This window comes from Eulemur rufifrons, chromosome 7, assembly GCF_041146395.1.
Source record: "Eulemur rufifrons isolate Redbay chromosome 7, OSU_ERuf_1, whole genome shotgun sequence".
NCBI lineage: Eukaryota > Metazoa > Chordata > Mammalia > Primates > Lemuridae > Eulemur > Eulemur rufifrons.
Genome location: NC_090989.1, coordinates 177,026,346 through 177,038,377, shown reverse-complemented (window position 1 = coordinate 177,038,377; position 12,032 = coordinate 177,026,346). Strand labels below are relative to the sequence as shown.

Here is a 12,032-nt window from a genome sequence, read left to right as displayed (position 1 = left end):
AAGGCTTGGCATGTAAACTAGGTATCCAAAAAATGTTTACATAATCTAAGGAATTCAACTGTTGGATTATCTCAGAACCACTGTAATTTTAAATATGCTTCAAGGCTGACTGCAGAAGAGAAGGACAGGTTCTGAGAGACGAGGTTCTATGAACAACTGAAGAGTAGAAGACTCCAAGTTCCTGAAGGGAAAACCAATGTAACACCTACCACAAGGAATATCATTCTTGTGCTTGTGTGGACCGGTACATGACCCTCCTCTGTTGACAAGACAGCTAGGTCTCTCAGGACATCATCCCATTTCCTTGCCTCTCCCGCATTTCTACAACGCCCTCCAAACTAAAAGGATACAAAGGGAGCCAGAGGAGGGAATGAAGAGAACAGAAGCAAAGACAGAGGAGCCATTTTGATTCACACAGAGCTGAATTCCAGAGAGGGAACCTTTGGAACATGATGCTAGTGACAATCAGGAGGAGGGAAAAGATGTTTAAAGGGGGTTAAAGCAGGAGGTGGAAACAGAGAAGAGGAAAGGACAAGTTTTCAGAAGAAAAAAAGAAATCCTTCCTTCCTTCTTGCCAAGTGAAGACATCTCCTACATATATGAAAAACAGAGACTTGAATAGAGCTAAAATGGCAATACTTAATCTACACTGAATCAGAAAGTCACAGTCTTGATGTACACTAAATCAGATTATGACTAAAGAAATGATGCTCCCAGTGAAAGGCACAGGAAACACAGGCACTACATCAGCCTGGGGAGAGGAAATGTTCGGGAGATGGGTGGTTGGTGATGGTGGTACAACAGTGTGCATGCATTTAATGCCACAGAACTGCACACTTAAAAATAGTTAACATGGTATCTTTGATGTTATGTCTATTTCACCACAATAAAAAAATGGGAAAAAAGAAATACAGCTACCATGATTACATTTTTCAGTTTAAATAAAGATTGTTTTACACAAGGTACTCTATGGTGTTTATTCACCTTTCTACCTTTGTGAACTTTCACTTCCCTAAGCCAAATACATTCTGAAGAGTTATTCCAAGATGATTTTTAATTTCCATAATTATATCAAGTCCCTGTTCCTTTTTTTTTTTTTTTTCCCCCCTGTTTTGCAGCTCCCATCATTCCTGGAGCACACACGTCTAGATGAAATGTCTTGTCTAAGCAGACAGAAAGACTATGTGTGCCGAGAGATGTGCGTGGAGAGCACCCCCTCTTCTGCCCTGCCCCCTTTCTCTAACAGAGCGCTTTCTCCTGGGATTCTGGGGAAAATATCTGGTGGCCGCTGCCCCTTCTCATTCTCCAGAAAGATAAGCTGTGGGGCTTCCAGGGCTGTTTGGACTTCCTCCTCTGGGACCATGATTCCTAGGTCCCCAAACCAACATCAGAAAGCAAAGCAAATTCTACATTTCAACACACATTTTCAATTTGATAAAATAAGTTCCCTTTCCTCCACCATTCCGTCATTCTGTCATGCTCTTTTTTTTTTTTTTTTTAAGAATGCACAGGGGACCTATCTTGAAGCTGGCAACTGCAGAGACAATAATTACTGAGCAAAGGCAGAAAGCTAGATAGTAATGAACATTTCCACAGATGGGTGGGCAACTTCTGAGAGTTCCTCTAGTAAACAGGTGAAAATCTGAAAGATGCAAAACCATAGTTAAAGGAGGTAATATCCCAACACTTCAATGTGAATAATAATCCCATAAAATAATAAGGTAGATAAGATACTATTCTGAATAATAATTATACTAATTATAAACACTTATATAGCATGTATTATTTTCTAGGTACTGTTCAACAAGCTTTTCCATATGGACTCATTTAATTTTCAGAACAATCATTATCCCTATTTTATAGAAGAGGAAACTGAGACGTGGAGAGGTTAAGTAACTTACCCAAGGTCATACAGCTATACTAAATATCTAATCACAAATATGTATAAAGCAATAATCAGCCCTTGCATTTATTTAGCATCTGTTATGTGTTAAGCACCATTCTGGGTATTTCATATACATTGTTGCCAGTGCTTCAACAATCCTGTTACAATGGTATTATTACCCCATTTAACAGATAAACCTAAACAGTTTACCTAAGGTTACCACCAGTAAATGGCAGCACCTGGATGAAACCAGGGATCTTTGACATAAAGCTCATGGTCCTCGTGCTCTGCTCTATTGATTTTCACCTAACATGGAGCAGTAACAGTACATGCTCACAATGCAAATGACAGACATGCTATGGGGTGTCACTGCTTATAGCCCCCCTCAATGGATAGAGCTTGGAGATACATGTATGTATACAAACTCAGGTATATCACATATCTATAATTATTTCTATATAGATTTATCTGTGTATATATATATTTTAAAAACATGAGTTCACACTGATAGTGATCTCAAGAAACTGTGTGTATACATCTTAGAGAATTAATTTGTTAAAGAACAAGAGAATTTTGAGCTTAGATTGTTAGGGTGTTGGCCTAAATTTTGAAGAAATAAGTATGATTTTAATAAGTGAGGCTGGAGGTGGAGGAGTGGAATGGTTAGGGTATTGTTTCCAAACAAGAGCATGGCAGAAGGTAACGTGCACGGCATCTGGAGAAGACAGTGACAGACCGGTCTGGCTGGAATGATAAATACATGATCTGGAATAATGCTGAAAGTCAACAGGTAAGCCCAGTCGGAATACAAAGGCCCTGAACACCGGGCTGAGAGGCTTGGACCCGGTCCTACAAGGGCACAGGGACTGGAGGAAGATTCTGAGCCTGAATCCATCTAACATGAACAGCATTCAAAAACCAAAAATGCAGGAGTGGCATGCAGGAGGGAAGGGACACAGGTGGCAGAGAGATGAGAAAACAGGTCAGTATAATAATCCTTTTCTCTATTATCATTGCCACATTTATTTTTTGTCTTAATGTAAATACATCCAGACCCAGCACACCTGGTCAGAAAAGGCCTGTATGTCCTTGCAAATGTGGACAGAGAGCTCACAGACATTATGAAAAGCTGTAATGTTCTTTGTCTTTTTCTCTTATTAGTTTGCCATTTTAAAAAATTGTCTGAATTTACACAATGCACAAATCCATGCTTGTGTGTTCCAAAAACAGGAACAATTCTGCAATTGACGAGGTAAGACGTTCAGGGTGTCCTTTACCTGGCCCTATCCCTGCCACACCACCACTCTGCGCCCCCACTATGCTCTCTCCTCTCTTCAGAATTAACGTTAACAGGGCAGTGAACCATCCCAGACTGTTGCTATGCGTTCACCTGTATGTAGGATCTTTGTAAGGCCAGCAAGTCAGATCTCAAATCATCTGTTACCTTCTCAGCGACCTTCACTCCCATCACTCTCTGAATTCTTCTATTTTCCATAGTTCTTATTACTACCTGAAATTAACTTATAGGTTACTTATTTTTCGTCATTCTTCCCTGACTTGCATATGAGGTCAATGAGAGCAGGAAATTTAGAGATATATATATGTATGTATGTATATATATTTGTTGAGACAGTCTTGCACTGTTGCCCAGGCTAGAGTGCAGTGGCGTCATCATAACTCACTGCAACCTCAAACTCCTGGGCTCAAGCAATCCTCCTGCCTCAGCCTCCCGAGTAGCTAGGACTACAGGTGCCACCATGCCCGGCTAATTTTTCTATCTTTAGTAGAGATGGGGGTCTCGCTATTGCTTAGGCTGGTGTTGAACTCCTGACTTCAAGCGATCCTCCCACCCCTACCTCCCAGAGTGCTAGGATTACTGGCGTGAGCCACCACACCTGGCCAAAATTTGTATATCTTATTCATAGTCATATTCTAGGTCCACTCACATAGCTGAGGCTCAATAAATATTATTGAATAAATGGGCATATGTGTGTAAATGTTTATACACACATGAACACATATACTTTTGCATTTAAAGAAATATCAATGGAAGCATCCTATATGTACTATACTTTCTAATTGTCTACTTTGGTATATTTCCCTTTCATTTTATATGTACAAAGAACAAAGAACATATATTCAATGTGGTATATTCTCAAGTATCCCCTTTGATATTGTTAAAACAGTTTAAGCTGGCGGAGAGAATGATGGACACTTGGAAAGTACTGTTCCTATATAATGCTTTCTTTCTTGGTTTTTTAAAAAATATATATACATACACATTGGGAATTTGTACAAAAAGAAATACACATTCTTGATTAAACAGTGTTCTCCCATTTTAACTGTTTTAATCTGAAATTTTAAGGTCATTTGTTTCATTAAATTATTAGCTTAAAATAGGGTGGCACAGGAGAAAATTAAACCATATCAATTTTTATTTTTGCTTCTATTGTGCCCCCTTGTGGAATTACACATCGCTTACATATACATTTTTGTGATGTTTTAACAAAGAGCAGGGTGTACCCATGTCATAGCTACATTCACACATGCTCCTACCAATGAAGTAGGCTCTTCTGATCTTCTGATCTTTGCAAACAAGATTCAGATTGCCTCTGAGTTGGGCAAATCAATGATGGCTTTGTTCAGGATGGTTCTCCTAAGATTCTGGCTCATTAAACTTGTGTTTGGTCTTTGATTTCATCATCTCAGCTATGTGGCCAACTGTTAGATCCACATGTGGGACGTTTTCCACAGGCCTTGCGTAACTGAAGGTATCTGGTTTCTCTGGCATGTTCTGAGATAATGGCTCTCTCAGATCTTCCATCTGCTTCCATGCTCCCTCTTGGCCTGCTTCCTCCTCTTATCAGGTGTTGCAATCCCCGCCAGCAAGCACACAGTATCCTTCCTTGTTGGCTGTAGACATTCCGTTAGCCATGGCAACTGTCATTTAAAGCAGAGTCTAGTTTCCTAGTCAGATGGTGCCCCCCCCCCCCCCAGCCCAGAGAATATGTTCTCTGCTAGGGAGTTGCTGAAAGCAGGATCATTGTGTCACAAGGAACTGTACCTCTTCACTCGAATTGGACTCATTTTCAAAGAAGGTTTCCCTTTCCTTATATTTGTGAATCTAATCCAACTAACATTTACTGAGTGGACCCTGGGTTCAGGGCTCAGAACTTTTCTAAGTGTTATATCTTTAAATCCTCTCTGCCACTTTTTGAAGTAGTTGTTAAAGCCTTTTTTTTTTTTTATAAGACCATCCATCCATTCTTCCGTCTGTCCATCCATCTATCCATCCATCCTTCCTTCCACCCATTCATCCATTTAAAAACTTTTACAGGGTGCTTTCTGTTAATATAAACCAGGCACTGCTCTAGGTGCTGGAGATCAAAGATCTTAGCCCTGATGGGGCTCACGTGCTCATGAGAGAATCCAAAAAATAAGACAAATAAGTAAATTATGTAGCATTCTAACTTTGAAGATAGTAGGCTAGGGAAAAAGCAAGCAGGGGCGGGGAGCATTTATAAATACAACGGCCTCACTAAACTGGTCAGTCTGAGCAAAGACGTATGTTCTATTTTCAAACCCATTTAACAGTTAAAGAATGGAAGGTTCAGGGGAATCTTCCAAAGGAGGTATTTTGGAACACTATGGAAATGTTTTCTACACATACAGGAGAAAACACTGGGACTAATAAACTGCAAGAAATAGGGCAGAATGACTATACTATAGGAGAATCTCAGGCTCCAATCTAGGCTCTAAGATTACTGCAGGAAAAGGATTTATTTCTCTAAACTTCAGCTTCCTCACTTATAAAGAGGGTACAAATAAGTATATTCCTCAAAGAGCTGTGAAGACTTAATGAAATCATAAACCTAAAGATGCAAGCACGTGGCAAGGGTGGCAGACTGGGTGGTCTTTGGCCACCCACCATACATTCCTCTTTGTTCAGTGGTAAGTCTGGAAGACATGTTTTACAGCAGTATTTCTCAAACTATTTTCAACTGTTAAAAATGCATTGCACAGTAAGAAATGCATGCTTGCCACAATTCATAAATACATAAACAGAAATGTCAAAAATAGTATTTGTTTTTACTATATGTAATGCATCTCCATTATTTTCTATTGTATTCCACTTTATTTCATTTTCTTAAAAAAACTGATAATAATCCACTAAATTTGTTTCAGGAGTCATTGGTGGGTTATTCTCCACAATCTGAGAAACACAGAATAGTCAAACAGTTAAAAAAAAAAAACTTGGTAAATAACATACATGGGTAAATAGATAGACATATGGACAAATAATAAAACAGTCTATACCCCCCATCAGGTTTCCCACTCTCAGAGGAAACCGCCAATTCCAATTCTTTAAATTGATTCTATAGGTATGCACCTATACGTCTCTAAATAATATACCTCAGCTATTGGCTTCCTACCCTGGAAAAATAGGATTTAGCTCTCTTTCAGACAAACTCCCAACCCCACTGCACACATATATACACTTCCCGCCCCCCAATACAGTTCTAGCAAAATATTGTTTAGATCAATACACAACAATATCTTATCATGACCACATAAATGCTATTTCCAGTTAAGCCATGAAATCAACCATGATATTTTCCCTCTCTGTACAACTCTGTTTCCCTTGGAAGTAATAATTGCCCTTTTTGCTATTGTTAGTTTGCTTGCTTTTTTTTTTTAAGATCACTTTTGTGTCATCCTTGTGCAGGGGCCGTGCTAATATTCTCTGTATCGTGCCAAAGTTTGCTGGGTTTTCTATATGTTTAAAGTTTCTTCCACGGCTTCCTGATTCACTCCAACCAGGATGCTGTGCAGCTATCATCACCTTTCCCCTGAGGCTCCTTTCATGTGTCTTTTGTGTCCCTGCTTCTTGGATCCCATGTCTTCCTCTTTCTTGATGTACCCCATTTTGGTGGAGCATGTTATCTAGTAGATCCTTGAGAGAGAACTCATAGGAGGCTAAATATTTTGAAGCTGTGCACATTTGAAAATGTCTCAATGTTCCCATATACTTGATTTGTAGTTTGGCTGGGTATAGAATTCTAGATTGGAAATAAGGTTGCCTATGAATTTTAAAGGCATTGCTCCAATATTTCAGCACTTTGCACAGTGCTGTTAAGGAGTTTGAACCCTGTCTGATTACGGGTCCTTTGCTGTGACCTTTTATCCCCTTGTGATAGCTAATATTATCTTCCTTTTCTCTCTATTGTTCTGAAAGTTCAAGTCAATCTGCCTGATGCTGTATGGGTTTTTTGTTTTTGTTTTCATCAAATGTGATAAGTCTTTGGTGGATTCTCTCAGTCTGGGAATTTATGTCTTCTTGTTCTAGCAAATTTTCTTGAATTAATTTCACTGTTGATTTCCTACCCTTTGTGTTCTCTCATTTTTCTTTTCCGAACTCTTACTGTTCAGATGTTGGACCAGTCCTCTAACTTTCTGATCATTTTATTGCTGTTCTCCATCTCTTTAGTTTTTGTTTGATTTTTGCTCTACTTTCAGAAAGATTTCCTCAATTTTTTTCTTCCAGTTCTTCTATTGAGTTATTCATTTCTGCTATATTTTGAACATACAAGAGTTTATATCCTCTAAATATTTGATTTTTAAATAGAATCCCATGCTTCTTTCATACATGTAATGTTTTATTTCTCTGAGGATCCTAATGATAATTTCTTTAGAAGTTTAATTCATCCTGCATATACTATTTTCTCTAGATTTATATTCTCTGTTTTGAACCCTGTCTTTCCTATTAGGGGTGTCTTCAAATGTCTAGTGATTGCTGAATTGCTATTCACACTGAAGAGCTGTTTAGAAGTAGGAGGAGAGGGCCTGTCAGCTGTGCATGTCAGTGGAACAAACTCCGGTGGGCCACCCTAATGGGGCATCCCCTGATGTCAGTATCCTTAAATCCTCACAGCTATTTCTTCCAAATCCCTGTCTGAAAGGCATAATTTTCTTTGCAAGGTTCTAGGATCTATGTGAGAAAAAAAGGCCTGAGGTTTTAACACTCATATGGAAGTTTCTGATTGAATCTCATGTTTTCAACATGATGCCCTCAACTGTGCCTGGATTCTCCTAGTCCAGGGACCCTCTTTTTCACCTTTGTTAGCAATCCAACTTCCAGTATTTTCCAAGGAGGGGAGAGTCAGATTCCCAGTTAAATGGTATAAAACAGGCCATCTGGGGATCCAACTGCTTCACCAACTGAGATGCAACAAAACCTCCTGATTTTAGGCTCATCTTCACTGCCCTTCCCAGAGGTAGCTGGTGTCACCAATCCATTGGCTTTTGAGGGGTTTGGTCATGTATATCTTTTGCTTCTAGGCTTTCCCCACTGGTAGTTAAAGATTTAGCTGTCTCAGGTTAAGTTGGTTAACATCACTCGAAATTTACTTTTAGGTTTAATTGCCATTGCCCCCTCTCCTGTTCTTTTTGTCCTGGAATAGACTTATGCTCTTTAAAAAATTAATTATCAGCTGGGTGTGGTGGGCTAGCCTGTAGTCCTAGCTACTCAGGAGGCTGCTATGATTGTGCCACTGCACTCCAGTCTGGGCGACAGAGAGACCCCTGAAAAGAAAGACAGAAAAGAAAGGAAGGAAGGAAGGAAAGAAGGAAGGAAGGAAGAGACAAGACAAGAAAGACAGGAAGGAAGAAAAGAAAGAAAGAAAGAAGGAAAGAAAGAGAAAGAAAGAAAGAGAGGGAGGGAGGAAAGAAAGAAAAAAATTATCAATTTTAGGGTAGTTTTAGGAAAGAATGAACATAAATGCAAATGATTTGCTTGCCATCTTTAACCAAACACAAGCCTAGTTGGCTAAGCTTCTCTTCCATTCTGAGAGCTCCCAACATCCTTTCAGTCCAGTCTTTTTCTGATTAACCCAGCCTGGCTTAATTATGATTGCCTGCGGCTAAAGAACTATGTTACTATAGGTAATCAACAAATATTAGTTATAGTTCTTGTACTATGCTTCATAACACACATGCTGACTCTTCAGTTCTAGAACTACTGGGATGGTAATTATGCTGGGGTCAAAAAGACAATTCCCTACAATGTGACTAATGTCATAATAACAGTATTATCTGCTGGGGCATGATACAAGTGTTCTGGGTTGGTTATGGCTTGGCCAGCTGGGCCAAAACAATGTTGTTGCTATCAACTAAGATAAGATACTTTTTGGGAAAAGAGTTAATGAGTTCAGTAGTGTTATGCCATATATCAGTCCTAATAAAAATAGAAATAATCATAAAAATAGCAGCTAACACTGTATGCAAGGCACGGTTTCTTTGGGTGTTAAATGTATTAACTAATTTAAATTTTCACAACACTGCAAGATAGGTAATATTCTTATCCCCATTTTACATATGAGTAAATTAAGGCAAAGAAAGGTTAAATTATTATTTCCTCCGGTTACAAAGTGGTAAGTGGTAGAAGTAAGATTTGAACATATTTGGGCTGCTTTCAGAACCTGTAGTCCTAACAACTACACTATATTGCCTCCATATATCTCTAATTAATTTCTGTCTCCATTAAATGCTTCCTAATACTATGGCTATTACATTTTCTGAAGGCCACATCTTCTTATACATTATTTGATACTCCTCACCATAACAAAGTAAATGGACCTCTCTGATGGTTGGGAGGAGACCGTTAAGTCAAGCAGATGGTTATTGTTTGCCCTCCCAGCACAGCTTCCTTCATCTTCTGACAAGAGCAGCTGTGGTCAAGTTCTTTCCTGTGGTCAAACCAAATCCACATGGTTTAGATACAGTTGATCCTTGTTGCTCATGGGAGAGAACGTGACTCAAGTGGAGCCAATTTATGTGTCCTGTCTTCCTGGACATAACAATTGCTTCAAGGATGAGAATAATACGTGAATCATGACCTTGGATTAGACAATGGTTTCTTAGATATGACACCAAAAGCATAACAACAAAAGACAAAATAGATAACTTGGAATTCATCAAAGTTAAATACTTTTGTGTTTCAAAGGACACTATGAAGAAAGTGAAAAGACGATCCACAGAATTCAAATTTGTCCATTTTATCTAAGTCATCTAATTTGTCGACCTACAGTTATTCACAGTATTGCTTTATAATCCTTTTAGTTTGGTAACATTGGTAGTTATGTCCCTTCTTTCCTTTCTGATTTTAGTAATTTGAGTCTTCTCTGTTTTTTTGTGCTCAGTCTACCTAAAAGTTTGTCAATTTTATTGATATTTTCAAAGAACAAACTTCTGGTTTTGTTGTTATCCTCTAGGTGGAAGGTTGGTTACTGATTTGAGATCTTTCCTTATTTGTACTCTTGCAGTTTACACTATAAATTTCCCTCTAAACCTTATTTTAGCCGCATCTCCTAAGTGTTGGTATGTATTGTCTTCATTTTCATTCTAATTTCCCTTGTAATTTCTTCTTTAAGTCATTGGTTATGTATGTATGTATGTATTTGAGACAGAGTCTCACTCTGTCACCCAGGCTAGAGTACAGTGGAATCAACCTAGTTCACAGCAACCTCAAACTCCTGGGCTCAAGCAATTCTCCTGCCTCAGCATCGTGAGTAGCTGGGACTACAGGTGTGCATCACCACACCCGGCTAATTTTTCTATTTTTGGTAGAGACAGGGTCTCACTCTTGCTCAGGCAGGTCTTGAACTCCTGAGCTCAAGCAATCCTCCTGCCTCGGCCTCCCAGAGTGCTAGTGTCATTGGTTATTTAGGAGTGTATTAAATTTCCATGAATTTGTGAACTTCCCAAATATTCTTCTGTTACTGACTTCTAATTTCCATTCTATTGTGATCAAAGAACATACTTTGTATAAATTCAATCCTTTGAAGCTTATTGTGGGTTCTTTTATGGCCCAACATGTGGTCTATCCTGGAGAATGTTCCGCGTTCACTCAGAAGAATATGTGTTTTGCTGGTCTTGGGTGGAGTGTTCTACAGATGTCTGCTGGGTCAACTGGTTATAGTGTTATTCTTCTATTTCCTTGTTGATATTCTACCTAGTTGTTCAATCCATTGTTGAAAGTAGGGTTAATGAAGTCTCCCACTATTATTGATGGATTGCCTACTTCTCCTTCCAATTCTGTCAGTTTTTGCTTCATGTATTTTGTAGGTCGGTTGTTAGGTGCATATATGTTTATAAGTGTTATACCTTCTTGATGGATTGATACTTCTATCATTAAAAAATGTCTCTGTTTACCTTTAGTAATGTTTCTTTTTTTCCCTAAAATTCTATTTTGCCTGATATTATTATAAGCACTCCACCTTTCCTGTGGTTGCTGTTTGCATAATATCTTTTTCCACCCTTTTACTTCTAACCTATTTGTTTCTTTGAACCTAAAGTGTGCCTTTTATAGATGGCACACAGTTGAACTGTATTCTTTATCTATTATCTCTGACAGTCTCTGCCTTTTAATTGGATTGTTTTATCCATTCACAATGTTATATTTATACAGTGGAATTTATGTTTTCCACTTAACTATTTGTTTTCCATTTGTCCCATGTCTTCTTTGTTCCTTTATACTTTCTTTTCTGCTTTCTTTTGCATTAAGTGAATATATTCTAATATAGCATTGTAATTTAATAATTTTTTTCATTTTTGGGGGGGAGTTATTTCCTTAGTGGAACAGAAATTGCTTCACAGTCTAATCCAATTAAATTGAAGCCAATTTGAAGTTTTGAGGGCAGTCTGTGAAGCTAGTTCTGATATCAGGAGGGCATTTTGTACCTGCCTTTCCCCCTGGTTCTCCCCTGTAAACTAACTGGCCTATGGTTTTGCTTATTGTTCTTAAGGAGCTACAAGCCTCCCTTTAATTAAGAAAGCTCTCTACTTCTTCACCACATTTGCCTGGAATTTAGGCTCTGCATCACATAGCTGGTAGAAATGAGAAATGCTGATGGTCTGCCCCTCCCAAGAGGATACTATATCCCTCAGCTGGGAGCTGGGGAGAAAGGAATCACTGTGCTTTTGAGTGAAATGCCTGAAGTTCACTTTTCATCAACTCAGCTGGAAAGGGGGAGAGAGGGAGTGGGTCATAGTTTAAATGTCACAGATTCTCACTATTCTTACCGAGTTTTGTTAGCTTTTCTTTCTTTCTTTCTCTCTCTCTCTCTTTTTTAATAGTAAAGACGGGTTC

General features: G+C 38.6%; 1 protein-coding gene and 1 non-coding gene across 2 annotated transcripts in view; both read right to left on the bottom strand.

The window, feature by feature from the left end:
* The window catches only part of GXYLT2 (glucoside xylosyltransferase 2), a 79,771-nt gene that overhangs the window by 28,590 nt on the left and 39,149 nt on the right, over positions 1 to 12,032 (bottom strand). The gene's annotated exons all lie outside the window — the stretch shown is intronic.
* LOC138388890 (U6 spliceosomal RNA) lies at positions 6,566 to 6,671 on the bottom strand. The gene has a single exon (XR_011234355.1). It is a non-coding gene; the product is annotated as a U6 spliceosomal RNA (small nuclear RNA).